The 27,556-nt window shown below is 39.0% G+C and overlaps 1 long non-coding RNA gene across 1 annotated transcript; it reads right to left on the bottom strand.

Annotated features, from left to right (window-relative positions):
- Positions 1-23,490: 23,490 nt before the first annotated feature.
- On the bottom strand, positions 23,491-25,074 carry LOC135286823 (uncharacterized). Its single transcript, XR_010350851.1, has 3 exons — positions 25,007-25,074; positions 24,024-24,125; positions 23,491-23,593 (listed from the first exon to the last, which is right to left on the bottom strand). It is a non-coding gene; the product is annotated as an uncharacterized LOC135286823 (long non-coding RNA).
- Positions 25,075-27,556: the final 2,482 nt, after the last annotated feature.

Genomic DNA, 27,556 nt, shown 5'->3' on the forward strand with positions numbered 1-27,556 from the left:
CTTATGCTAAGGAGACTCTCGGCTGAAGATGTTTACATTGTAGATGTCTATAAATGGTCAGGCACCGACCTATATTTACAATTTGGATGTTCACCAACTGATTCAGTCTGAAACATGAGACTTCCTGACTCTTAAAGTCCATTTTATGAAATTAGAATTACATGTAAAGAGCATTGCTTGTAGTCAGGCAATGGGAAACTGAACAAAGCACCTTGTGCTCTTTGGAGCTGCCTTTGCATGGGAAATTTTGTGACTACATTTCTGAAATACATATCAGACACTCATCTTCCTGGAGGTTTTGCCAGCCTTGACCAATTTCAGCCCCCCTGAATTTCTGGATTTCAGCCTTTCTTCATCCACCAGCTGCTCCACGTTTCCAGTGCACCCACAGATGCACATCCATCTCTCACTGCATACACGTAAATGAATAGGATTTTAATATGAGCAGGGGGAAGTACTATAAAACCAAACAAGATTATGTTACAGGAATTAAATCAGATTACATCTCAGCTCCCCAAGTTGATGGGAGAAAGGAGGGACGGACTGTATTAATTAAAAAATATGATGTTTGGACATGCATTCATGGCCATGTAAAGGCTGAGAGCAGATATTAGCTGAGGTCACCATCGAGCTGACTGCTGAACTTGGAAGGGGAGGTGCAAAATAACAGGTGAAAGAAAAATGCTTTCCTTTGGTCTTGGCTTGCAGAGAGGAGCTGCTGCCACAGCATTTTGGTGGTGGAATGTCTTTTTTAGAGCACCCAGAGTGAGGGATTTGCTACAGACTGGGGTTTTAGAGCTTGTTGTCACCTCCCCAAGCTGGCCTTACATGAGCCAGCACTGGAGCCTGGTGCTAATAGATTTTAGCAGCACTTTCAGATTTTACATTCTAATGAGAGAAAACCTCTCATGCACAGCTTAGACAGACTCTCTGACTGTCCATTGCTATGCATGGGCACTGAGGTAAATTTGCAGAGGAATGATAATCTCTAATCCTCCCAACCCTTAACCCTGATGTCTCTCCAGCCTCCTCAATAAAGCAAATTATGCAAATTTTGCATGGTTTCCCATCAGAACGAAAATATGATGGGTCTCCAGCCTCCTGGTGCTGCAGTAAACCTGGACCTGGCAAAGGAAACTCAAAACTGAGACAGAAAGAGAGGACTTTTTACCAAGAATCCTCCCTCGAATCAGCCTGAAAGCACATTTAGCTGCCTGTAGCATTTCCTTTTGACAAAGAAAAAAGTAATAATCATCCCCAGCTGTGACCCTAGCAATAAACACATTCCTATTGTCGTTCTCAGGCCATAAACCCACGGTTTCTCTGCTGGAAACAGAGACTCATTCAGGTGCCAAGCATGAAGGGCTGTTATTTGTACAAAAATTGCACTTTTAGGGGAAGTTCACAATCACTCCAAGAAGTCTGTGTGCTTTCAAGCAGTGTGAACCCACCGTTCCCAGCAGTCTGCACATCATCTAGTTTGTGTTGACTTCTCTGCAGCCACAGAAGACACAGAGTTTAAAATATTGTTGTGTTCTTCCAATTCAATTTACCAGCTTCTGCCTTAGATGGCTCACCTGCTGTGGACCTAATTCTGCTTCCAGTTATACAAGAGTAAACCAGCAGGAAAAGCTCTCCCCAACCCTGAGTTATATTGGAGGGAGGAAAAAAAGAAGCTGTACAGCTTCCCTTTGTCACAAGGACTCTGCAACAACACCAATCCTCCTAATATCTAAAGAAAAGGGTTCCAAGAAACCATGACAATAATACACATTTCTTTATTTGATTCCATCAAAAAATATTGGCCTACTGAACCCTAAAGGGGACTTACACAGGGGTTTATGGAAATTCATTAGGTGTTTCATTATTCATTCCTTTTAATTTTGAAGAATAATAATCATTATTATGATAATGCTATTATGACCCAGAATATCAGTTTGTCTTAGAGAACAAAGAATAGTCTGAAAAGAACCAAGAATTGTCTGAAAGGATATGATTTATCTGCAAATACTCTGTAGATGTCTGTACCTTGGTTGTTTCTCTCAACTCTTTCAGAAGTAGGGATTTGTTGGGGATGATTAATCTCATGTTGAAATAAGTGTCTGCAATAACTCAAAGGAATCATCTGTTTCTCTGTGTTACTCATAGCAAGAAATTCAGCTCCTGCTGAGCCATATTCATCAACAATGCAGATATCTCACTTTATGGGAGCTATTTAATCATGGGGTCAGACTGCAAGGTTATACTTCTACAGAGAGAAAAAGAATTGATATTTTGAGATAAGATTTCTATCCTTTAAATGCAGGTTCTCACAGGTGTTGTGCTGCTGTGCACCAGCAGAATTTGCTCATCTTTAAAGTTTTTATGGGGCGACGGGAATGAACAAGAGTGAACAAGAAAGTGACTCAGAAAACTGAGTTTTATCCATCTCTTCTTACTATGAAAATCATCCTATGAATTTTTGCTCTTCCTGTGGCCAGTAATTTTTCCATCCAGATAAATGTCTTTTTGAGACAAAATCACAGTTTCACTGGATTTCTGCATCCATGGAGGCTGACTGGAAGGAATGGGCTGTTCAGGATTTACTTTGAACTGAGTGCAGCTTATATACAGTTATCTTATAGCTATTTCCTAGCATCCAAATCCCATTAGAAATCCCCAAATTCAGTATTTTCCATGCTTCTCAGGGGTTGCCCTGGCTTTCTTCTCTCTATGAAAAGTGTTGAAAATCCAGAGGAATGAAAATTATGTTTTCTTTCCTCCTTATCCATGTGATCCCTGCAGTTTCCTGCCCTTTGCACTGTGCTTGACTCTAAGGAAGAGCACACAGCCCTTAAGCTTTAAGCACACTGTCAAAAATCATTATATCTTCTAGACAGGAAAGACAGTTTGGCAAAAGAAAAAATGAAGGAAAAAGACCAGATTCTTGGAGTATATTTCAAGATGCTTTACTTTATCCTTAGGATTCAGAGATGCCATATAATGTACTAATAAAAGAATAAAACATTGTGGGTGGTTTTGGGTTTTTTTCCTTTTCTAATGTTTTTTGTCCTTGTTACTACAGTCCTGCAGACCTGCTCAGCAGTAATTAGAGACAAGTTTTGTGTGGATTTCTTTGTCTGTCTTGATCACCCCCCTGTGGAACCTTGGGGGTGATCAATATGTGGAGCAGAGAGAACAGGAGGTGGCTGGAATAGCAGCTTTCCTCCTGAATACCCCTCTGCACACTCTCTGTGCTTCAATATTCCATGTTCTCCACCTCCTAGCCACAGGAAAGGCTTCTGTGAGCTGCTCTGCAGCTTTCACTCCCCATCCACCACCCCATGGCTCCTGCCCCTGCCCCAGCCCTCCTTCACAAGAGGGAAGAGATCTCCTGGGTTTGCTCTGGAAAAGAAAGCTGCAGGAGCCAGTGGCACATGCTGGTCACCAGATTTTCCCTTGGGGTGGACCAGAGCAGGAAAACCCTGCCTTGGAAGGTGGTGTAAAAGCAGTAGGATTGAGGGAAGCAGTGGCACACCAGGAGACACTTTGCAGTCCTCAGGAGCAGTGGTTGTGCTCTCTTTTTGTCCTGGATTACCAAGCCAATTGTATTCTATTTGCCATCTGTATAGCAGCTGTTCAGTGGGCAGTTTTCCTTATCTCTTTCACACCCACTCCTCCCTCTGAGGAGACATCTGCTGATAACAGGCTATGGAATGTCCCTGCATGGCTGATAAGAATTACAGCAACCCATTGGGAGATGATCCGCTCAGAGGGAGGAGCCAAGCATTCCTACCTGGATATAATCCTAAGTTCTGGAACACCAGCACGGCTTCTCCACTGGATTTCCTAGAGGAACAGCAGCTGCCTCTTCCACTGGATCTTCGGAGGAATATTACACCCTTCTCCAGGATCCCTGCTCCAACAGAACCACACCTGACACTGCAGGAGGGCTGTAGCCACAATTCCAATTGGACTGCTACCAACACTCTCACCAACAGGGTGTCAGGCTGTGTTCTGACTCTGTCTGTGTTGTTTTGGTTTAATGCATTGTTTATTTTATTTTTTTTCCTTCCCTTTTAAAGAACTGTTATTTCATGCTCCCATGTTTTTTGCCTGAGAGCCCCTTAATTCAAAATTTATAGCAATTTGGAGGAGGATGTTTACATTTTCCATTTTAGCGGAGGCTCCTGCCTTCCTTAGCAGACACCTGTCTTTACAAACCAAGACACTTTTATATCTGGACTATGCTGAGTTTCAAGTTTAAGGGTCCAAACCTATGAGGACCAGTATCAGAACCCCATTATGTCACACAGAGTGGCAGCACCTTTGTTTGTTACTTCTGAAGGACTCTAAAACTTCAGAGAATATTCCCTCAGCACCTAAAGTCCTTTTGGTAATTCTCCATCAACCCCTTCTAAACCAGCTCCTTTTCCATGCCCTGCTGCTTAAATTTTTCTGCTTCAAGCAGTGAAGGGAAGTTGGAACAACACCTGGCTGTGTATCCTGTGCACTTAACAGGGACCATGACAGACACATCTTCCTTTCCTACAAACCCTCCTTCATCCTTCCCTTGCCCTGCTCATTGTGTGCAGTTAATTATCTTCTCTGAAACTCTCTTTAATTCCAGTGGAGGATAAAAGCTGGCTTTGACAATGCAGCACATCCCCATAAAAGCAGGAAAAGAAAGAAAGAGAGATTCCAGCTTCATACTGGGTGACAAATCAGTCAATTCTTGGCTGCCAGCTGACAGGATTATCCTAAATAGGCTTTGTGAGGCTTGGGTTTTATGCACACATACTCATCCAAATTAAGTGATAACATTTTTGATGCTTGAATTAAATAATAATGTGAGGATATCAAGCACTGATCGCTTCAAACAACGACAAATACCAATCTGGTATCTTATTAATCATTAAAATGATCTCCGTGAAAACAGCAGCTCCTCAGCTTTTATGAACTGGCATTTCTCCACTGAAATCAGCAGCATTGGATTAATTTTCTGCTGTGGGGAATTCGACCCATTATGTTTTTATATTATTGTTACATTTGTAACATTTTACATTAGGGCTGGCACTGCATTGAGGCTTTGCAGGGAGAGATGTACATAAAATTATCATAATGATGGACTTAATTGTGAACACCTTTCCTTTTTAGTGGTGTTTCAGTTAATTTTTGAAATTATTTGTTCAAAAGTGGGACATACCTTGGACAGGCAGAGGTGCAAAGCACAGCATGGTGCTAAAAGAAAGATATTCTATAATTCTATAATTCTGTGGTGTGTGACTAAGTACATGACAGAAATTCTTATGCACTCACACATTTTAGGCAAAGGCAAAATTCCCCTGTGTTTTTCAGCCCAGCTGTGAAGCAGAGAATGATATTACATGCAGAGGCCTCCATCATAAACCAAACTCTTAAAGAGCAAAGAATAATTTTCTCTTCAGGATTCAGTTTTGGGTTCTAATTATCACAATTTGGCAAGTTAACTAGGTTGTTGTAATGCCCCATATGCACCACATCAGCCTGCAGGAAGCATTAATGCCTGAAAGCTGAACTTTTTTTTATGGATGCTTGGCCTTTTCACAAGTGCTAAGTGAAATATATTAAAATTATCTCAGTGAGTTTAAGTTACAAGACAGTTCATTACATGTGCCACGTGGCTGACAGAGTGCATCTCATCAGTAACCATTGCTCAGGTGATGATAGAACTTTAATTGGCTCATTAATTTGAGACTTCAGCTGGTACATTGGAAGTGGAATTGTCTTTGCCTGGTGGAGGTGCACAGACTTTCCAAACTGCAAGTAACAATTCTTGCCAGCACAGGAGGGGAAATTTCTTCTGCTGTTAATTCAGGAGCTTCTGTTGCCTGCACACCCAGACACTGTCTGCCTCAGCTCCTGTCAGGATCTTCATTCCAACAAGCTGTCGCCTCTGGCTCCATTTTGTGAGCCAAAAAGAGCCAGTCTGCTCCTCCACACCAACCTCTACAACAGCCCAAAATTCCATCCCACCACTCATTTTTTCCCATCCATTGATTGGCCTCAAACCAATCTTGATTGAAAGATTTTCTCCATGAAGATTTTACTAACGATCCTTGTAACCCCACTTTATTATATGTTCTTATTTCTGCTTTGATTTGTCCAACTTTAACTTCCTCTTAGAGTCTTCCGTTTTCCCATCCTTTGCCAAACTGTAAGAATGCCAGAGTCAGAATTATGTCTTCTGTAAGTACTCAGATATCAGACACAAAAGGGATAACGTGGCTCATTAAAAAGTTCCTTCCCTTTTGCTGTTTTAAAAAGTTATTAACACATAAAATTTTACTGTGCCAATTGCTGGTTCTTTTATAATTTTGTGCTATTAAAAAAGCTGCAAAAATCTCTCCATTAATTCAGAACACCCATGAATTAATACTGCCAGCCCACTCTGTTTTATTTGGCGTCCTGACTCGCTAGACTGTTGGGTCTGCTGTAAATTCAATTATGCAAGGCACCCACTGGGCTCCTGAGCAAGAGAATGTCCTTGTGCTTGTGTTCCACACTGGTGGAGTGCAGAACAAGGTGTTTGGAGCTGCCCAAACTCTAAAGTTTAACTAGGGTGATGATGCATCTGGGCTAATTAATCCTGTTTCTCTGTGGAACTAATTAGCTGGGGTGCTGTGGTGTGGTGGCTGAGTTATCATATCAAGTTTGGTTCTTGATTTCCTCCAGCTTAGAAATCTCTGTGCCTTTCTTGAAACCATGATGTACACACAAAACTGAAGATTAAGAGAGTCCCACTGCAGAAAACCCCCAAATCCTCAATTTACAAAATGCATCAACCATGAGCATTAATGAGGGTATCGGGGACTGATCACTCATCCTGTACAGGAAAAGCTTTTTATGCCAAGATCTTAGAAATGTTGCCCAGACCCCATGTCCAAATCAGTGACAAAACCAGACTCTATCACAAAAAGAAAACCCAAACCAAAAAACTAAAAACAAGTCATGTAACCAGAAAGAGAATAGCTGACAGAAGATCAGGGAGGTGAATCTCTCCACATAAGTTCTGAGTTTAGATTGTTGATTCCAGTCATGGCTAATTACCTGAAGACCATCAGGAGCAGTTGACTAGATGTGGTTTCCTCAGGTCTTTACCTCCACACAGCAGAAGGAAATGGAATTTACCACCTTCACAATCCTGACGATAGAAATTTGTTTTCTATTGATATGCAAGCACAGTTTGCTCTCAGTTTGAGGAGGAAGGGGTGCAAAATGTGTAAAGTCACTGTGGAGGGCTCTGAACCTGCCTCCAAACTGAGAAGACTCCTAAGGGACTGTCATTAAATGACAGGAAAAGAAAGGACCATTGAGTGAAAAAATCTGCATTTTTGGAAGATCCCTGTTCTGCCAGCCCCCAAAATAAATAAAAACTGGCACTGAAAGCTTTAAAACTTCAGGAGACCTGAAGGGATGATTTGTTTGCCCAAAGAATCATTGCAAACCACCTGACACGCACCTGTCACTCAGAAGTGACAACATCCCTGACAGCTGCACAAATCCAGTTCACACCCCCGGTGTGAACACAGTTTTCAGCTGCTGCCCAGAGCCCAGGATTCTGTTGAAAGGTGTATTTGGCAAATGGAAATGATCTGCCATGACCTTGTTTGGTTTTGCGAAGCTGCCAATGTCATTCTAGACTGAAAGAAGTTCCTGGTAAGGCTTGGATTAAGAAGGTCCTGGCTTACTTGGAGCACCCTACACGTGGATAAAAACACAGCTCCCATGAAGTAAAATGCAAAATACTTGAGCTAGTCGGAGCAGTCACATCTATGTATAAGTTTGTTTCTTTGTGGGTACTCTTTGGGGTGCATACTGATGGCAAGACAACTTTTAATTGATGTTTGGAGAGGAATCTGGAATGATTTGCTTGATGACTTGCCGGGATGACTCATGTCCAGCAGGAAACAAGGCAGTGATAAACTCAAATGAGGCTGTGGGAGGCAACATGCTAAAAGCTCATTATAAGCATCATTCTTTTAACCAGTTTTATGATGCAGAACAGATTCCAGGTTATTGCAATCATTTTACAGTGAAGGGCAGATAAGGACTAGGGTGGGACGTGCTTCCAGGCAACATCCTCTTCTCTTTGTAGAAAATTTGAAGAGTTATTTTTAAAAGAATCTGGACTCAGAGCAATCTGTTTCTCCTCTACACCTGGCATGCTCTGGAAACTTTGGAAGGAATTCTACTTTTTTGAATATGCTCTTTGAGATGTCAGCGTGAATGTGATTTAGAGGGAGATGAAATATAGACAAGTTATTATAAAAAAATGCCAGGAAGGGTCCAACTCCACAACCACTCTGTCAAGGAAAGGATCCCAAGAATCCCTGTCTTTGGTTCCCTGTCTTTCACACAGATGAAGACCTGCAGTGGCTTGACCTTGTCTGGCTGCCAGAACTTCATATAAAAGCCAAGAAAAAGGAGGAGGAAGTGGGATACTCCTAATTATGAGCTTTGTCTTCTGAAACAACATACTCTATGTCCTGGGAAGAGATTGGATATTCTCCATCTGCTGATGGGAAGCAGATAATATATATTTCATTTTCCTTTGGACCACACACAGCTTTTGCTTTTGCTTTGTTAAACAGGCTTCCTCTTGACCCAAAAGGACTTTTCCATCTTGTTTTCTCCCTCTCTGTTCTGCTGAGGAGGGGAGTGATGGAGTGGCTTGGTGGGTACCTGGCATCCACAATGCCAACTCACCACAGATTTTTTTTTTTTGTTTAATTTCCCCTGGGCTAAACCACAGCCCCATCCATCTTTGCCCTTGCACTGTGCAGTTGGGTCTCTGATTAAGGAAGGTCTGACTCACACTACCTGTTATTTGATAGTCAAATGAAAAAATGCTTATAAGGTGTGATTTACAGAACATATTTTGTGCATCTCCTTGGAGTTTAGATCAGTAATGAGAAACTAAATTCGACTCCTTGATCATGGATGGACAGGAACGACTTCTGCTGGAAAATAAAACCCCTCATTATAGCAGATAAATCACATCTATGTTCTTTGGAATTATGTCTGCATTCCACTGTAAATTATGGACTACCTGAGCTGGGATACAAGAAAGATTTGCATTTCTGCATAACCAGTTAAGTTGACTCACATCTTATTCATTTATTTACCATTCCTGTTGTTATATATATATATATATATATGGAAAATTTTGGGGGTGTCAATATTATTCATGGTATCCTTTAATAATCATGGTGTGGTTTTTTTGAAAAACAAAGGGTTTTTGTCTGAAGAAAACAGTTCAGTAGGGAAAAAAAAAAAGAAGGAGAAGCCTTAGTGGATAACTATAATTTTCTTATTCGTGTGAGAACCCTGCATTTCTGATTTCCATACACAGACTCTCGATGCACACTGGATAGCTGTGTCCTTGATATTCGCAAAATTAGCAGCAAGATATGCTATAGGAAATTCTTGATAAGTACTCATTAGTCAGTCATCACTACCCAATTATGCTAATGAATCAGAAGGAATGGGAAGTGTTGAAGGAGGGACTGCACTTTTAGATGAAGCTTCCAGAAGATCTGGATTGAGGGGGCATTTTAAGGCATTCTGCAGTGAAACAGAAATGGAAGAGCTGCAGTGGTGATGTGTAAGGCAAGTTGCATGAAGTTTTTTATCAGGCAACCAGAAATAAGCCACCCGTTTGCTTGGGGAATCAAATCAAGCTTCCTACTGGAACAGATTGGAATGTAAAGAGCACCAATAGTGGGGATTTTGGGTGTAACAAGATGCTGGTGGTTATATTTCTAGAGGGTTCAATAGGACCATGTGAAAACAGAAGGAGCTAGAAAATAAGTAATAGACAAATATTTTGAGAAGAATCTTGCTGGTTTTAGCAATCATAAACTAACCAAATTAATTAAAATTAAACTCTTAGGTACCCTCAGTGGTCTGTAAGGAGAGACAGAGACTTACAGGCAGTGATTCATCCATCTTAAAACATTTATTTATGATTTCTACAGAAAAATTCCTTCTAGAGGTAGCAGGAATCTACCTTTCTCTTTCTTTCTTCTTTTTGCTTGGCTGTAAAAGGAACCTTATAAAACAGATGACACACATGTTTAGGTTTTGAATAGAAATTAGATTTTAAATGATGTTTGGAGTTATCCCCAAGCCTGAGCAGGGCTGGGATTCAAGGCCTTCCAAGTATTTCAAGTTGTTCTTCTAATGATGAGTGCTTGATTAGAGAAGGCTGGAAATTTCCCAAGTGGATTTTCTTCCTCTTCAAAAAATGCTGATATGTAACTGAGAACATGTTTCTCCAAAAAACTGAGGATTTTTATAAGAATATGATATAAATACAGAACATATACTCTCAGTCTAATCTTGAAATACAATTTAAAATCAAATTTCATATGGAGAAGAGCAAAAGGTTTGGCTGTAACGTGGTTTATTGCCACTATACTAGCATACTGCTCCATATATACTTATTTTCACAGGTGTAACAGCATAAACCTGGACCCAAATGCAATGGAAAAAATAGGAATTACCTCTAGTCACTTATGAGGGGTTTCATTTGTCTTCTTTGTAGTCTAATTCTGTGTCCCTCTGGTTGTGCTGCTTTGACATGATTGCTGTAACACAACACTGAACCTGTGTTTCTGTCTTCCTTCCAGACTGAAGAAGCTTCCCTGGATTCCTCTGTAGTCGGATTTTGCTATTTGAATGTGTAACTAAACCAGTCAGTGAGGCTGGCTGCAAAATCAAAAGTGACTACATCAATAAAATCAGTGTGTACAGCTGAGACAAACAAACACCACAAAACCAAAAGAAAAAACCAAACCAAAAACCCCCACATTAACCCCACAAAACAAAAACAAGCACAGTAGCCCAAAAGTATCCATACTACAGAAAAATAGTATGGACTTAAAGATTCTGGAGAGCACTGGATGTGTTCAGCCAGGAAAAGCATCTTCCCACTTTCCTAATATAATAACCATGACGAAAATTTTGTATGATTTTGGAGAAAAAGTTCCTTTATTTTTAATCTTTGCAGGCTCTGTTGAGCCTTTTTTCATGTGCAACTTCACACCATTATCTGGCTGAACAATTGAAGGGAAATGGCTATTTTTATCAAGCAATTTTTAAAGGAATGTATATAGATATTATTTCAACCACATCTAGTACATGTTTATTTCTGAGATGAACAAGCTTTTACCCTCCCTAGTAAAATCACTTTAAATAGCATTTTTGAGGATGGCAGTTCTTTACTAGCTGACACAAATCTGAATGGAAAATAAGAGATATAAAGATCTGTCAATGCAATAGAGGGTTTTAAAATCCTCGTTTTATGTCATCATGTAGCTGAATAAAGGATAGCATGGCCTAGACAGCACAAAATACCATAATAGGCACCCCAATTTCTGTTCTAATATTTCATCTTTAATCTATTCTTTCATGTTCAATATAATCTTAGACACAGCTCATGTCATAAGCTGAGTGAAGAATAAACAGGAAAAAGTGGGACTTCAGGTCACTTCTGAAAATGATGGGTCTTTAAGTAAGGCTTATTTTGCCAGTTATGTAAAAAAGGGGATGAAATTAATTTAGGAGGATGTGTGTACTTCTGACATGGAAACATGCCTATTAAAATTTCAGCAACTGGTCAAGACAAGGATTAAGTCAGCAAAAACTGACTTTGTCATCTGCGCCTGAATCTTTGCCTGGTGGTTTATGTCAGAAGGGAGCCAGCAATGAGGGAGTTGTGGAGAAAATAATTTAATCCAACACCTTGAGCATTAACAATGGAATTTAGATGTCACTTCCCTGCTCTGTGACAGATTGTCACATTGATTTCAAGGTTTGTTACTTAGGTCCAGCCTTGACAGGGATGTAAAGGTAGGAATCATCACCAAGATATTGGGGTGGGTTTCACTTTACAAAAATCTCAGTATAACACCTCACACAGGAAAACTTACACAGGTAATAGACAGTGTAAAAAGCTAAATTTATGGAGGAATATTTCAATTCTAGGAGGTGGATTTACCTGCCTGAGCACTGACACAAAGTCTCAGTTCTGATTCCCCGGGACACCAAGGCATCCCAGTACTGATGGATCTGGTACTAAAACCTGTCCCCTGCTGGAGAGGCCAGCCTGGAGATGGCAGAACATCTGAAATTGCACCAGGTTTTTATGATCAAGCATCTAAATCATATCTCAAACTGACACTTAATGGTTAAGGACCTAAATATTTCTAAAGATTTTAGGACTTTTTCAACTGGGCAGGCACAGGGCTACGGCACAGCTTGAGACACCTCTCTTTTATAGGGTGGATTTATGAACTCCTGGCATCATTTCACTTCATCATTTCGCACACTGAAGAATGTGCCCTGATATGCAGATGATGCTATTTAATTTGGAAAAAAAAACATTGTGGTGGTCAGAGGTTTGATACAATAATCATTCTTTGATTCAGTTGTAGCAGATTGCCTCTTCAGCCCTTCCCTTTAAAATGTTTTTCAGCTTGGAGGAAAAAAAAGGCCAGAAAGGACTGACAATTTTCACATTCCTTTTTTCACTAATGAACAAGAAAAACAAAGCAAGAAAAGCCTCCAAGGAGCTCTCTAACTTCCCTCAGAAAACACCAAAATGCTAGGAATTGAATCATTATCCGTGAGATCCACAGTTAATTCTACTTTCAGCATTTGAAAAAATTCACTAGTCAGGTTTTGTTTTTTTTTCTGTAAATAACAAAAACATGTAACAAGCTTTTCTTCCAGATTTCATATTCACCACCTCTGAAAAAGCCAAAGGAATCTGCAAAGAACAGAATAATCTGTTCAATTCATAGGATGATGAAGAGCACTGAATAGTGTTTTCCCCCTTATCATACATTAACCAGAGTCATGGTACCCTGATGCTCTCCACTATCATGAAAAAATGGAAATAAAATCTTCCACTACTCTCTAAAAGTTACAGCAATCCCCTGTTAATATTAATACTCTCATCTTGTTAGTGGCAGCTTGCTTTTAAATGAGATTTTCAGAAAGCAATTTACTTACCAAATTGCTGAATATTTGACAGCAAACACCCAAGTTGTTTTCCTTGGCTAAGAAATTCCTCCTGCACACGTGGCTCTGGGTACTTTCACCTACTCACAGCCACTTTCTAGAACACTGCTGTGGAGGCACAAATTGTTTTATTTCCCCCTCTTATTTCAATATTTCATCTGAGGAGCTCTGCCAGCTCCTAAGAGAGATGCTCTTGGTTTTTCAGGATTCCTTTGAGGGTTGTTGAATGACCCTGCCAGGGTGATTCCCATGCTCATCCCATTTGGCTCCAGGAGAGCTGTGCAATCCCCCTCTGGGTATAAATTATTCAGGGCCTCTTTATTGCTTCATAAGGTTAATGTGAGAGCAGCAGTTGGTGCAGATCAGCTGCACTCAGTTTGTTCAGAGCTGAATTAAAGACAATATTTCAGTGCAAACCATCCCCGGACTTCCACAACATCATCTTAACACTCCATCAGTAGCAACAAATGTAAAGCTCTGTAATTAATGTTAGGGGGGAAGTTTGGAGATGCAAAATTTAATTATCTGCACTAAATTTAGCTGGAAAATCAGGTTAATTACCCTATTTCAAGGTGCCATGGAGAATAAAATGCAAATGATGGCTAAAACACCACAGAGTGGTAACTGGAAAAAAAAAAGTCTTGTGAAAAGTTCAGGTGTTTCATGGCTGGGTTCACATCCTTTGTGAAGGTCATTCCAGCTCCATTGTGAACTTTCACTTCCTGCTGGGGAAACATTTTATTAATTATTTAATGACTTAATTTATTCATTATTTATTTATCAATATTTTATCTTGATTTTATAACAGTTCAGCTCAGTGAGGTACCAAAATTGACGTGGAAGCTAACTAATGAAAATTGTTATGGACAAATCAAAACATTTCTCCTGCCTATAATTTTATTTTCTTTTCCAGGAATAAGCCTGAATCTTCACTTATTTGGCCCAAGTTACACCTTGGTGCTGGATTAATCCTGCTCCAGATAAATCAGAAATACTTAAAATCTTGCTGGCAAGAGCAGTGCAGGCCCCACTGATACCCACTTGATATCTGAGCTCATGTGGAGAATTATTGTTTCCCCCTCCACTGGTGGTTTTTGCACCATCATTTGCTGAATATTTGATAAGATTTAAATAGGTCCTGTAAAGGCTACAGGTGGATTTTCTGACAGTACAAATTATCCGAGATTTGGGTATTATTAAAATCTTCTTGAGGTGTTTAAAAGCTGTTCCATCAGTGGGTGCCCTGCCCTGGAGCAAAGATCTCCAGTGGCCACGGGCAGAGTAGGGTTCAACTTCAATGGGATGTCCTGGAGGGATAAACCCAAAAGAAATGGAAAAAAAAATTTAAATATCCCACAACAGTAAAAAAATTAAAAGCCCCAAGAAAACAAATAAGCAACAACAACAAAAACATGCCGAAACAACAAAAAGCCCCAAACCAAAACAAACACAAAACCAAAAAAAAAAAAAACCCAAAAACTAAACCAAAACCAACCAAAAAAAACAAAACAAAAAAAATCCCAAAAAAGCCAATTTTTTCCTGCCTATTGACCAACAAATAAAACAGTAAGGAAAAAAAGAAACAAGCAAAAAAGCCTAACAATAAAACCAAATAATGTTTCTCACTTATTATTTCTGCTCTGTTGTTTGTCAATGCAAACTGTATTCCCAGAGCCTGGCAAAATTACCACAGCAGGAAACATACCTTTTCTACAGGAAACAAAAGAAAAAAAATGACATTTTGAAGTTACAGAGAAAGAAATTCACAAAAAAATATTATTTTTAAATTTACATGTCAGAGTCCATGAATTTTAGCTAAAATGCAAATCCCACTGCTTCAGAAACTTGCTGTAAAGCTCTGAGACAGGAGCACAAGAGTTAAATTAAGACCCAGTTCTATTGATTAAGAAATTTATTTTTATAATATAAAATATTAGAATATATTATAATCTTATATATTATAACATATTATATAATGTATAATATATTTTTTCTTATATACAATTAATATTAATATAATAATATAATATATTAATATGTTATATCAATCTACTATTATATAATGTTATATGTTACAAAATTATATTTATGTATCTTTATTTTATTTATCTATATTTATATATTAATATAATTATCTATATTTATATATTAATATATTAATTTATATATTATATCTATATTTATATATAATATAATTAATATATTATATTAACAAGAAACTTATACATATTAATTTTACATATATTGTACATGTACAAATGTATGTATAATGTAATATACATGTATATTAATATTTATATATCAATAATTAATGTATACATATAAATATATATTTATATATTTATATATTACTATTTAGATATTTTATATCTAAATATTTATTTCTTATATACTAAGAAATAGTAAAACTTTAATTAGGAAGGGAGACTCCCATTATTTGCCCTTCCATATTTATGAATAATAACAGGAAGCGCTAAGAGCTGCACTAATCTAGATTATTTCAAGGCTTTTTTAATGCAGAAAAGCATGGTGTCATGCTTTGAAATATGCATTGAAATGTAAGAAATGAGCCTTTTAGTGCTCAGTTGTCTTTAGAGCCAGGTATTTACCCATCAGCACTTCCAGGCTGCCACAAATCCTGAGCAGCACCAGAGGAGACGTTTAAGGAAGTGATCGATGGGCTTGGAAGTCTCAAGTGGTGCCCATTACTTGCAGCCTCCTGTGATAAAAGGGGAAAAAAAGAAGAAAAAAAAGGCCATTTAGAAGTCATAAATAAATTTTATTTACTTTGCTCACTCACTTTTTCCCATTGATATTTTATTTGTTAATTTAAAAGGATGGATGGATCTCTGGAATGACCAAAGAACTGGAATATCCTGGAGAACAGCTGAGCTGTGTATGATGAAAATAATAATCCATGTGAAATCCATTCTTATGCTGTGCAAATACAATCCTATTAGAAGACTCTACAGTGTCACCAGCAATGGATTTGGAAATTGTAGACTCTGAAATTATGATGACAAAAAAGAGTTCACTTTTCAGAAGAGATTGCCTTGATTATGCTTAAATGAAATTATTTCAAATTATCTCATCATATCTACCTGTAGCTAAATACAAAGTAGAAAAGATTTTTCTTTTTTTAGAAACTGGATTGTTGAAAATGAAAAAGAAAAATTATTACTTGCCTCTAATCTTCCTTCAACTTTTTCTTCTTTTAATTTTTATTTTTCCCAAAAGATCATTAGGTGCTTGGCACCAGTGCAGGCATATGAATACATCTCCCAGTAATAGCTTTTACAAATCTGATGACACATTTCATAGGAGAAAGCTTTGCTCTTAACTGCAATAACTCGTGTTAGCAGCCTCAGTAAAGGAGTGGAGATGGTGTTAAAAATTATAATCAATGACTCAAGGGAGAGCTACAAATTACTGTGCCACATTACAGAAAAATCGAAACTCAAACAGCAAACCTTCCATGATAATGGGTGAATAAACAGGTGACAGGGAATGAAAATGGGATTATGGCTGCCCCTGTCCATCCTGGACAGACATCCCAATATCTCAGGTTTTAGCTTTATATTTTCAGATTCTGTACTGCTTTAGTGTGTGGGTCTGGGCTTCACATCAGGGGATGGTGAGCTCTCTGCACAGAGCAGGGAGACAAAACAATTCCTGCTCCAGCTGGGCACCAAGGACAAATGATCAAATCTCAGCCCCAAGAGCACAAACCCCGTGGGCTGCAGAGAGAAAAACAAGCAGGATGGGACTGCAGGGGCTGCAGCTGGGATTGGACACTGAACTGCAATGTGCACATGGAGCAGAGCTGAGCCCAGGGAGAGACCCCGGCAGCGCTCGTGCATTTTGGGACCATTTGGGTTCATCTTGGGTGCAGCCCTGGCTGGGCTCTGGTGCTGCCCAAGGTGGATCCATTGAGGCCTTTTAATAAATCCCTGCTTTATTTTTTAACTTTGTCCGGTCTCTGCTCTAGCTCAGCCTTCACAAGGCATCAAAACCACCAAAGAGAGCAAATCAGAAATATATGATGGGAAGAGAAGACCTTAATCCCATTTTAAATGAAAAAGGCTTTTGGAATTTGGTAGGATGGCCAATAGTCAGAGCACTGAGGTTAAGGACTTTGATATTCAGAGCCATAAATGTAGTGGAAGGTGAATATTCAGAACGTGGGCTATGCTTGTGAACATCTGCCAAAGGTGCACATCTGCCAAACACACTGCAGGTAGGAGGTTATGAAAGGAGAACTCAAAATTTACCCAAATTCTTCTTCATGAGCTTTCTGTTCAGATATCCTGCATTCCTCTTGAAGGTTCATTAATTATTACTTTTTAAAAACCTGCTCTGTGCCTTGTTGCACAGCCCCACCTGTTACATCCCCTGGCCTCTGTTCAGGATCAGGATGAATTATGGGATGTCTTCTTTGACCCAAATACCCCTCCAGGATTTGGGTGCCCTCCTTATTATGCACTTGCACACCAAGAATAACCTGAGGAAGATTTATTTAGGACTATTTTCCCCTTCAGCCAACATCCCCCATTAACAGCTACCCAGGCAGCCCTTGAAAATCAGAATAAAGGGCACCAGGCAGGTTTTGCTCCCCTGGGGAAGCACTGGGGAGCTGCTCACTGCAGATGCACCAGCCTTATATCATTATTGTCTCGAGAGTGAAATGTTCATGTCTCTCCAGGCACCCTGGAGTCTTTCTTAAGACATCTGTCTTTTAGACAAGAGAAAAATGAGGTTATTTCAATTCTGCATGCAAAGCTCCAAGAAACAGTTTAGAGGCAGAGGAGCATAAATAAAAGATTATTAGAACTTATAAAAATCTGCATAAATAAAATTCATCCACTGAACAATGGGCTTGGCTTTAACCCAGAGGATCAGCCTCACTTTTCATGCAGAGGAGAAAAAGGCTGTCAGAAAGTTTATTCAGCTCACCTAATTGATGTCTGGTCTTGAAGCAATACCCTCATCCCCTCCTCTATTGAATAAATCATGATCTGAGCCCACAGCTGTCCTTATATGTTCATTTAGACAAAAATTCAATATCTAGAGAATTCCTGGTCATATTGCAAACCTCCAGCAAATCTTACATTTATTCTCTTTACAATTATCTAAATTATAATTGGGTAAACATCTCAAATAATAAATAAAGCAGCCAGAACAGTGACCAAGGCACCACCTAGCAAATATGTTAAATCAATTTATCCTCCCCAATAATTCCCAGGCATGGTGCAGAAGTTGCCACAAGCAAAGGAGCATTCCCATTTATCCATGCAGGCACTTGATCCTATTTTGAAAGCTCAGAGTTTTCATGGATCAGAGCTAGTAAATGTTCTCTGGCCCATCTCAATTATTAATATGGCTTTAGCCTGGCTGTGGAGCCTCAGAAGTGCTGATTGTTATGTGTGGTCTGGATGGAGCCATCAAACAGGGCAGCAGCAAACAAAGGTGACTTCTGCCAAGAACAGAGATGGGCAGAGCTCTGGTTCTGGCTGGAGAAATCACAAATCCATGGGAATGTTGTATTTCTCATAGATTAACAGTTTATCTTTGGAAAACCACGTGCAATAAAGGTTGTGCTAGAAATCATTTGCCATGTGAGCATAGGAAGAAGACTCATAGAGAAGGATCAGGTTTGGATACTTGTAGCAGAGACAATCCCAGGCAGAATAATTCATTGGGAATTACAGCAGTTTGGGGGTGAATGCCCTTCTCTGGATAGCTCTAAAAATCACAGAGAGGTTTGGGTTGGGAGGATTTTAAAACTCCATTTCCACTGTCTCAGGTTGTTCCAAGCCCTGTGCAACCTGGCTTTGGACACTTCCAGGGATCCAGGGGCAGCCACAGCTTCTCTGGGCACCCTGTGCTAGGGCCTGCCCATCCTCACAGCCAAGAATTTCTTCCAAATAGCTCATCAAATCCCACTCTCTGTCAGTTTAAAGCCATTCCCCTTGTCCTACTACATCAATTATTGACTTCAGTTTGGGATGAATGACTCTGTCTGGCTCTCAGGAGTCACAGGATGCCCTGAAGCTCTTCCACAGATAAAAGAAACTTGTTCCAGACACCACTTGCAAAACCTGACTTATTTAATCCAAGTCCAGAGGCCAAGGGTGTCAGTTCTAGAGAGCTGATACATCCCTCACCATTTTATGTGTCACACACAAAAGGAAGGCCCAAAGTTGTTAATAAAAATAAAAGATCAGAATTTGTTGTGTACCACATCTAAAAATGGATGTGGTTTTTGGCTTTTCAGCAGCACAATGCCTCCAGTGCAATCTGGTGATTCATTGGTGTGGTCAGAAATGATGGGCTCATTTATTCCTGGAGGGTGATTTACTGGAGTTCCTATTATTGTACTAATTCTCCCACTGTAGTCACTGATGTCATCACTAACTTCCCCCTCATAAATCAAAAATCAGATTTTTATAAATCATCTACTTTTACATCCTGTGGAGCATAGTCCAGGGATTTCTCTGACTGGTTCTCCAACAGGTTTCTACTCAAAAATTTATAAAGAGCATTCTGTACCAGTATCCTTCCTTTAGGTACTTTTATTTTTGGTTAATTGCTCCCAGTTTGTTTTAAAATAGTTAGACTGTGGAAACCTCTTGGAATTCAGATGAAAATAAATTTTTGGGTTGTTTTCCCCTGAGGGTGGAATTCAGCTTTATCAGAATGAAGGTATCAACTTGCTGCCATCTATGTGAGCCTTTTTTATTTAATTATAAGTAGGTTTTGTTCATTTTTTTATATTGAGTTATCCTTTGTTCATTATATGTATATTACACATATATTGTAACCATGTTTTCCTCTTCAATCACCAGAAAATCTAACATTTAATATTTACATGAGGTTATAAATTATTTTTTGGTTATTTTGTTCTCAGCACAAATTTGTCTTGTACATCCCACAAAGGAATAATTTAATATTTGTCTCACAGATGTCACTGAAGTCTATATTAAAAACTAAACAAATCCCTAAATTTGAATCTTTCCTCAGAGAACATGCAGCAGGAAATGTTGTTTGGTGTAATGCAAAAACATTAGAGACTGCACACTGAGTCACTTCTTGGATATAAAACATCCTCCTTCTCATTCTGGGTCTCCAGGGTTTGATTTTTTAGCATAATTTGAAAAGCTTAAGGCTGTAATAAACAGCTTACAAAATTATATCCTCTCAGATTCTGAGATGGGAATTTGTGACAATAAATTCAACCTGCAGATAGCCCTGCAAGGGAAAACAGCAGCTACAACAGGTGACTGGATTATGGAAAAGAGAAAAATAACAAGAGGGTTTTCTTTTTCCTTCACTTTCAACTCACTTATTCTCAGTATTTAATTTTTTTTTCTTAATACACAAAAGAGATTTCAAGCCTGGGAGCTGTCAGAGGTGCTGTCATGTTCTATATGGAACAGTAAGAGGCACAATACAGAGACAATGGCTATTAACTTTTACTAAATCCTTTAAGTGAAATAACTGGGATCAGGATAGGTTTCCAAACATTCTTAGGGAACTTCTTAACAACACATTTTCCCCTCATTGTTCAAACCTGACAAACGGAAAATGGAATAAGGAAGAGGTCAGTGGAGATCATCCAAGCCTGGGGTATTTTATACCTGTTGCTTGTCAGATGTCTTCCATTTCCATGTCTGTATTATACTATAATTCAATTTTGATTAGTCTTTTTTTGCTACATTTGCATAATCCAAGAATAAAAAAAAAAATCAGGATTAGCTTATACTTAGAATTTTTATCTCTTCTCTACATTTGAAGCTGAACATTAACTAAAAATCACATGGACCTTGTCTGTTGTAATATATTGGGATTTTGATATTTGGGGCTATTTTTTAGGTCATGTTTAATACAGTTATCACACAGTGAAGGAGTCAGTGTCATGTTCTGCTTAAAATCTAGTTTTGGCTCCTTAACATTTCTGCTCCTACTACTAGTACTCTGAAGTAAATTTTTTAGCCTGGAAAATGGAATCAAACTTTACTCTCCAAGCAGTGAGACCATGATCCCAGGTGGAAAAGCCAGCTGAACTTCCTTCTGCTCCCTCATTTATTCAGGCATTAATTCACCACCCTATCAGACAGCAAACATGGAATAAATAACTGGTATTTTAAAGATAGAAGCTTGCAAAGTGTCTTAGAATAATTCCCACCTAATTTCGAATGTCATTGATTTGTTTTGTTGCTTCACCACAGCAGGGTAACTGAGATATGTAAAAATTATCTGTTCTTTTGATTATTTCCACCCCCATTCTTTCCCCAAATATGTTTAGATGCAGTTTATTATCTTTGAAAATCCCAGCCAGGAAGATTAACTAAGAATAACAATATAAGTCAGGGACAGGCAGCTGTTAATGCTGATAAGAGCTAGGAGGATTGATAATTGTCATCAGAGAGTAACTAAGAAAAGAAGAGAAAATCAGTGGATCTAAGCAATTTTCCAAGGAAATCTTGCTTTAAAATGTGGTGAGAAATCAGGGTGGTGGAATAACCTTGCTGCTGAAAGTACTCTTGCCTCTGAAGATGTATGAATAAAACACCTCTTGGTAATTCAGCCTCTTAACACTGAGATTTCAAACTATTCCCGCTAAGATTATAAAAGATAAATAAATATTCCTTCTGTGTTGAACCTTGTACCATTCAAAAAAATAAAATTCTGTTTTGGGGCTGGAACTCCTAAGTAACCATGGGTTATAGGTATGATCCCAAAGGGTCTGAGATCTGTGTTACTTAATAAAATATGCATTTTTTACTTTTTTACTTCTTTTATTTTGTCTTAGCAATGACAAAATTTTGCTTGTTTGCTGAAGTAAATTCATTACTTTCAAATCTTTACCCAGGTTGTCTTTTGTGAAAGTTACTACAGATTACATTCCATTATCTTTCACTTCATAGATTCAGTGCAGGAGAGAACAAGGATGTTGGCATTCCTGACACTGAAAATGGAACTTTTAAAAACAATAAAGTTTTTAAAGTAAGTCTAAAATTCTAAAATAAGTCTAAAATTCTTTCCTCTTAGTGAAGCAGATTTTTGGTGCCCCACATTGTTGCTCCTATAGCTGCACTCTAACTCCATGAGATAGTTAATTCTAAAATAACATTTTTAAAAATATAGGTGCACTTGAAAAACCATTTTTATAAGTGTTTCTTCAGGTGAGATATTTTTAAATAGCATAGAAACATGTTCTGTTTTGGCATTTTAATTTCTCCAGGTGTTTTGTCTTCTGACTCTCCCAATATCTGAGTAGTGAAAGTGTGAAGGTTCTACCCCCTTTCCCTGAATTAAGGTCTGAATTATTCTGATATCAGTGACCCTGAAGGACTGAATTTGGTCCTTAATGAGAAAATCCATTAAAAAGATATATTTTTAAATCAGCCATGCGTTTCTGTCTCCTCTGAAATTGAGGATTCCCATTAAACCATCTTGAGGGACCTTCCAAGGAGTCCCAGAGTGGCTGGGGTTGGAAGGGACCTCTGGAGATCATCCAGTCCAACCTCCCTGCTGACACCTGGAGCACTTTGCAGAGGATCACCTCCCTGCAGGTCCAGAGAAGGAGATATTTGTTGTAGTAAAGTAGGAAAATCATAAAGAGAGGCTTCGTAAAATCAGGCCTGCTCTCCTGGAATCAGTGGCTGGCCTTGTCAAAGTTGGAATTTTGCAAATTCCCGTGTGAAAGCAATCCTGGTGTGAGCAGTTCATTAACATAACAATCTATTCCTAGGCAAAAAACAACTGGCATGTGTATAAACTGTTTTTACACCATTAGAAAAATGAAAATTATCTCTCAGAACCAACCTTCCTTACACGTACACACTGAGCATTTGAGTGACCAATATAGAATAACAACTTGTTAATGACCAATAAAGTAATTAGCAAGAAAACTACTGACCAATTGGAGTCCCACATGAGGTCTGTAAAACTGTATAAAAAGAAGTTATGTTAATAAAAAGGAGGCCTTTTTCCACCATGAAGAAAACTGAGTCCTGTGCGATTTATTCCCATAGATATTTGTTCTCCCTGAAAATTACTTCTTCAAAGAAGAAGTCTCAGGAGTGAGGGAGGAGGTGGGTAAGTCACTGTGCATCATGGAGCAGTACAGTGAAGTTCATCATGGAAGGAAACATTCCTGATCATCTCTGCTCTTCCCAGGCATAGACATCCCAAGGGAAAAGAAAAAAATAAAGAGAGAAAAAGAACAGTGCTAGTAATTTATGTGCAGAAACAACCCATTAGATCTAAGTGAAGGTGACAGTAAAACTCATAGACTACAAACCCAGCAGTCTTTTTATTTTTGCTGTGAAAGATAGATGTACCTAATTTTCCACCTGTGTGGGCTTATAATGGATTTACTCAGTGCCTTGAAGCAGCTGTTCCCAAGGTGTGGCTCAGAGGAGAGATCTGAACCTCAGTCTGCCTTTTCACTGTGGTACTCCCATGCCTTGTGCAGGTTCTGACTGGGATGGAGTTCATTTTCCTCTCAGTAGCCACCACAAGGCTGTGGTTTACATCTGGGCTGAAATATTGTCAGAATATCACGCGAGTGCTGATTTTAACAAAATAATGCTTTCATCTGAATTGGGGTTTATTTTCCCAAGGCAAATGTTCCTGAAAGAAATCTGCCCAGTAGGATTAGAAAATGGACAGTGGGAATTAGAGTGTTTTGAAGGGAAAGTGGATATATTTACCCACAGTAATTATACCCACAGCACTCAGGGAATTCAGATTTGACACTGTCCTTGCTGTTTTTGGGGAAGGTGTCCCTGACCATGGCAGGGGTTGGAACAAGACATTTTAAGGTCCCTTCCCACCCAAACCATTGTCATATTTTTTTTAGATTTTTTTTAGATTCAATTTTTTTTTTTAGATTTTTCTGTGATTTTTAGATTTTTTTTGCTCTGAAAGCACTGAGTCCCCTAGAAAAGGCCAAGCTGGAACATTTGTACCTCGAGTCAGCTGTAACTGGGTAAATCCACAGGTATGGAGAGACTGAGGCTCACAGGCTCTTTTAAGCAGCACATTTAAGCCTGAAGACCTGCAGAAGAGTGCTGGAATGACAACACAAATGGCTTTGTTTTCCTCCTCTGCACTGGAGCAGGGGCATCAGTGGCCATTAGTTTTGTCACTAAGGCAACTACAGGCAGGGAGGGAGAGGGAAAGGTTTTACAGAGCAATTTTCCTATGGCAGTTCTGCAGCAGCTTCCCTAACACATGAATCCTTCCTTTCCTGGGAGCACAGGAATGCCTGGTTTGCTGCAGGGGAAATTATTTACCCCTGCAATATTAAAAGAGCAGACAAGGGCTGTGGGAGGTAACAGAGGTGAAGCTGCTTTCTGCAGAGTGGTCTGGGCTCTGCTTCTCAGTCCAGGCATGTGTTTCATGAACAAAAATCAGTTTAGAGCGAGGCAAGATGCCTCCCTCCCACCTCCCCCACCCACTCCCCCAGCATAACACAAACCAGAAGCTCCTCAACAAGCCAGAATGAGGGAATCAATTACATCTCTGTCTCTTAGGAAGAAGCAGAGCATATAATGCAGATGTTTTTACAGCTGGGAGTCCTGCTGATGATTTAGTGCTTTAGGATAATTGATCCCTAGCATAGTTGTTTTTACAGATGAAGAGGGGGGGATAAGGTTTGAGGGGGAGGGAAGGGGAAGAGAGTGATAAATGTTTGCAAAAAAAAGGAGATGAGCTGCCACTAAATGCATCCCTCTTTGATAATATATGGCACTTAAAAATAATATTTAACAGAGATGGTTTGGAGAGAGGCTTAGCACACACAAAACAGCAATTCCATCTCTTGCTGAGCCCTCACTGCCTCTGGAGCTGCATCCTGTGTGCACAGTGCTTCCCTGTTTGCATAAATCCTTGGCTTTGCTCTCAGCAAGCAACCAAAGGAGAGCGGGGAACAGGCTGAAACACAGCTCACAGCTTTGTTTACTGCACTGGGCAGCAGTTCTGCCTCTGACTGCATTATCCACGCTGTCAGAGGATCAGGTTTGCTGTTGATAGCTTTGGTGTGGCATCAAACCATGACACTTCTCACCCCCATTATCTCATAATGAGCAGCCAGCCTTGCTGTTTGGGAGGTCACTGTACATTATTTATCTATCAGGATCATTTTAGAGTCCAGCTTAAGCAAATCTCAGTCCCAGGATGCTGACAGGTGATTTTTTTTTCTCTGCTACATACATAACAATTGAGAGGGACCATAGTGACAGTAAAAAACTCCAGCTGATCATTTATTATTTATCCCTGCAAACCTTAGCAGATGAAATAGTTGTAAGAGCTAAATAACCAGAGGAGGAGTGAGACAGAAATTCTCTATTCTTGCCTGAAATCACAACCCAAAACGTGCAACAGTGTTAAAATAGTAAAAAAAAAAGGAAGGTCTTTAATGGAAACTTCCAGGTGTCCCCATGGTTATGGGCACACCCAGCATCAGATTTCTACAGGTTTTGTAAGTTCAACAAATTAGAATATTTAACAAATATTATCCAATTGGAAGAGCAGTTGGTTAGGTAATTTTCTCCTGTGTTCTGCCCCATTGGGGTTTGTCCAGAGGCTTCTTTGCCCCATTTCTTCTTCTGTCTTGTCAGATCCTGGTTGGAAAACAAAATGTCCTCTTGGAGGTTCTCCTCTTGAAAATAAGACTAAACAGTATTTCAGCCATGTGTTAGAAGGTTAGCTCATTGTTCTGAAAAAGAGGGGGAAAGGGTAGGAAAAGCACCAGAAGCTACAACCACTTATTAGCAATATTCAAAGCTACAAATATATGAAAAATGTATAGAAAGCAAAAATCTGTTTGGCAACAGAAGCCAACTCTAGATTTGTAATAAATAGATTCCAAATTGGAACAAATCAATAAACACAAGAACCAGTATTCCTGTGCTGTTCAGTTAGTCACAGTGCTTCTGTGTAGCCTCAAAATACAGGTATGTATTTTTCCCAAATTATTAGATTTCGTGTATCCGATGGATTTAATTGATTAGACATAAAGTAGTAATTGTTATTGCCATAATTGATGGGTGACAAGAAATAAAAATAGATTTGCTATTTTCTCCTCTCCCTGCACAGTTATGATTTGGAATATCGATCTGGTATAATCACTTTTTATTTTTAAATCTATCTTGACACATATACTTACTCATATCCTCAGAACTGCTTGGCATGGATATTTCTTTGCTAATGATGTCAAACCCAGAGTAACTTCTACCAAAATAAATAATCTAATTTTGGATACTATTCAGAAAATTGGAGGTTATTTTAAATCCAAAGAGAGACTAAAATTTGCTTGCAGAGTCTGTGGGTGAGATTTGCAGGTAGTGTAAAAACTCCCCATAATTTCAGCTGTATTCAATGGCATTTTTTAGACTTATTCCTACTAAGGTGTGAGATCAGTAAGTCTGATTCTTTCTACTGTTGCTAAAACATCTCTAGGGCAGAAATTCAGGTATTTCTGATATCACAGTTTTGAGAATGTGTGTACCTGATTCCTGTAAACACCATCCAAACTTGTCACCTTTGTACAAACACTGTGGCCTTGGGTTGCTCTCATATGAATCTTCTCCTCTCTAATCTAAAAGAGAAGGGAAGAAACACAAGATGATTTAAATTGAAGCAGGGATGGTTTTTGATAACCTGAAATCATGGAAAGGGAATATGATATGGACTAAGATGGCCACATCCTCCATGAGCAATTAACTGTTTAATTTGTCCTTATTGCCTGAAGTAGGTAGGAAAGTTTCTCTATGAGTTATAGTTGAGGTAAAATGTTCTTGTCAGAGATTCTGAATGCTCACTCTCCAAAAGGTTTCAGAAGAGATAACATTTAAATCTGAAAGCCAGTCTCTTACTCATATGAGTTGGTATCACAAAAAACCCAAGACTTTTCCCTACAAGTTTCACCAAACTTTTTTTTGTCATAGACAGAAAATGGACAGATAAACAAAGACTTGAGAGTTCATGGATCAGCTCAGTTGCCAAGTCAGCTGCTGGTTTCAGGCCACTGAGTTCAGCTGAAGTTTGTTAGAAGGTTGGTTCTCAGCCCATTTTTAATGATGGAGAAACATAATCAGGGTTTCTATTCATAATAAATGTAAACTATTTGATCAATGGCACAGACTTAAAAGACTGTGTCGTAAATGCATTTTTAGCAGAACAGGATACTGATGCTTGTAAAAGTTGTTTATCTGGGGTTAGGGTTTTTTCAGACTTCTTTCAAGTAAGACAACAACAGACTTCCACAGACTCTTTGTTCCTCACGGAAGATAAAACAAATGGTCCTCAGATTACCTTCAATATGGAGGGAGCCTTGGTGGGAGGCAGTGTTAGAATCCAGCAGTTTCTGTCCTTGGGCTGTTTCCTGTGTGAAGCAGAGAATTACACAGCGGTGATTGGAAAGATTGCAGCTGGACCTGTCTGAATGATCATCCCCAGATATCAGCGTGCTCCATCTGATCTCCTTCCAGCAGGCTGA

This window comes from Passer domesticus, chromosome 1 (genome assembly GCF_036417665.1).
Source record: "Passer domesticus isolate bPasDom1 chromosome 1, bPasDom1.hap1, whole genome shotgun sequence".
Taxonomy (NCBI): Eukaryota; Metazoa; Chordata; class Aves; order Passeriformes; family Passeridae; genus Passer; species Passer domesticus.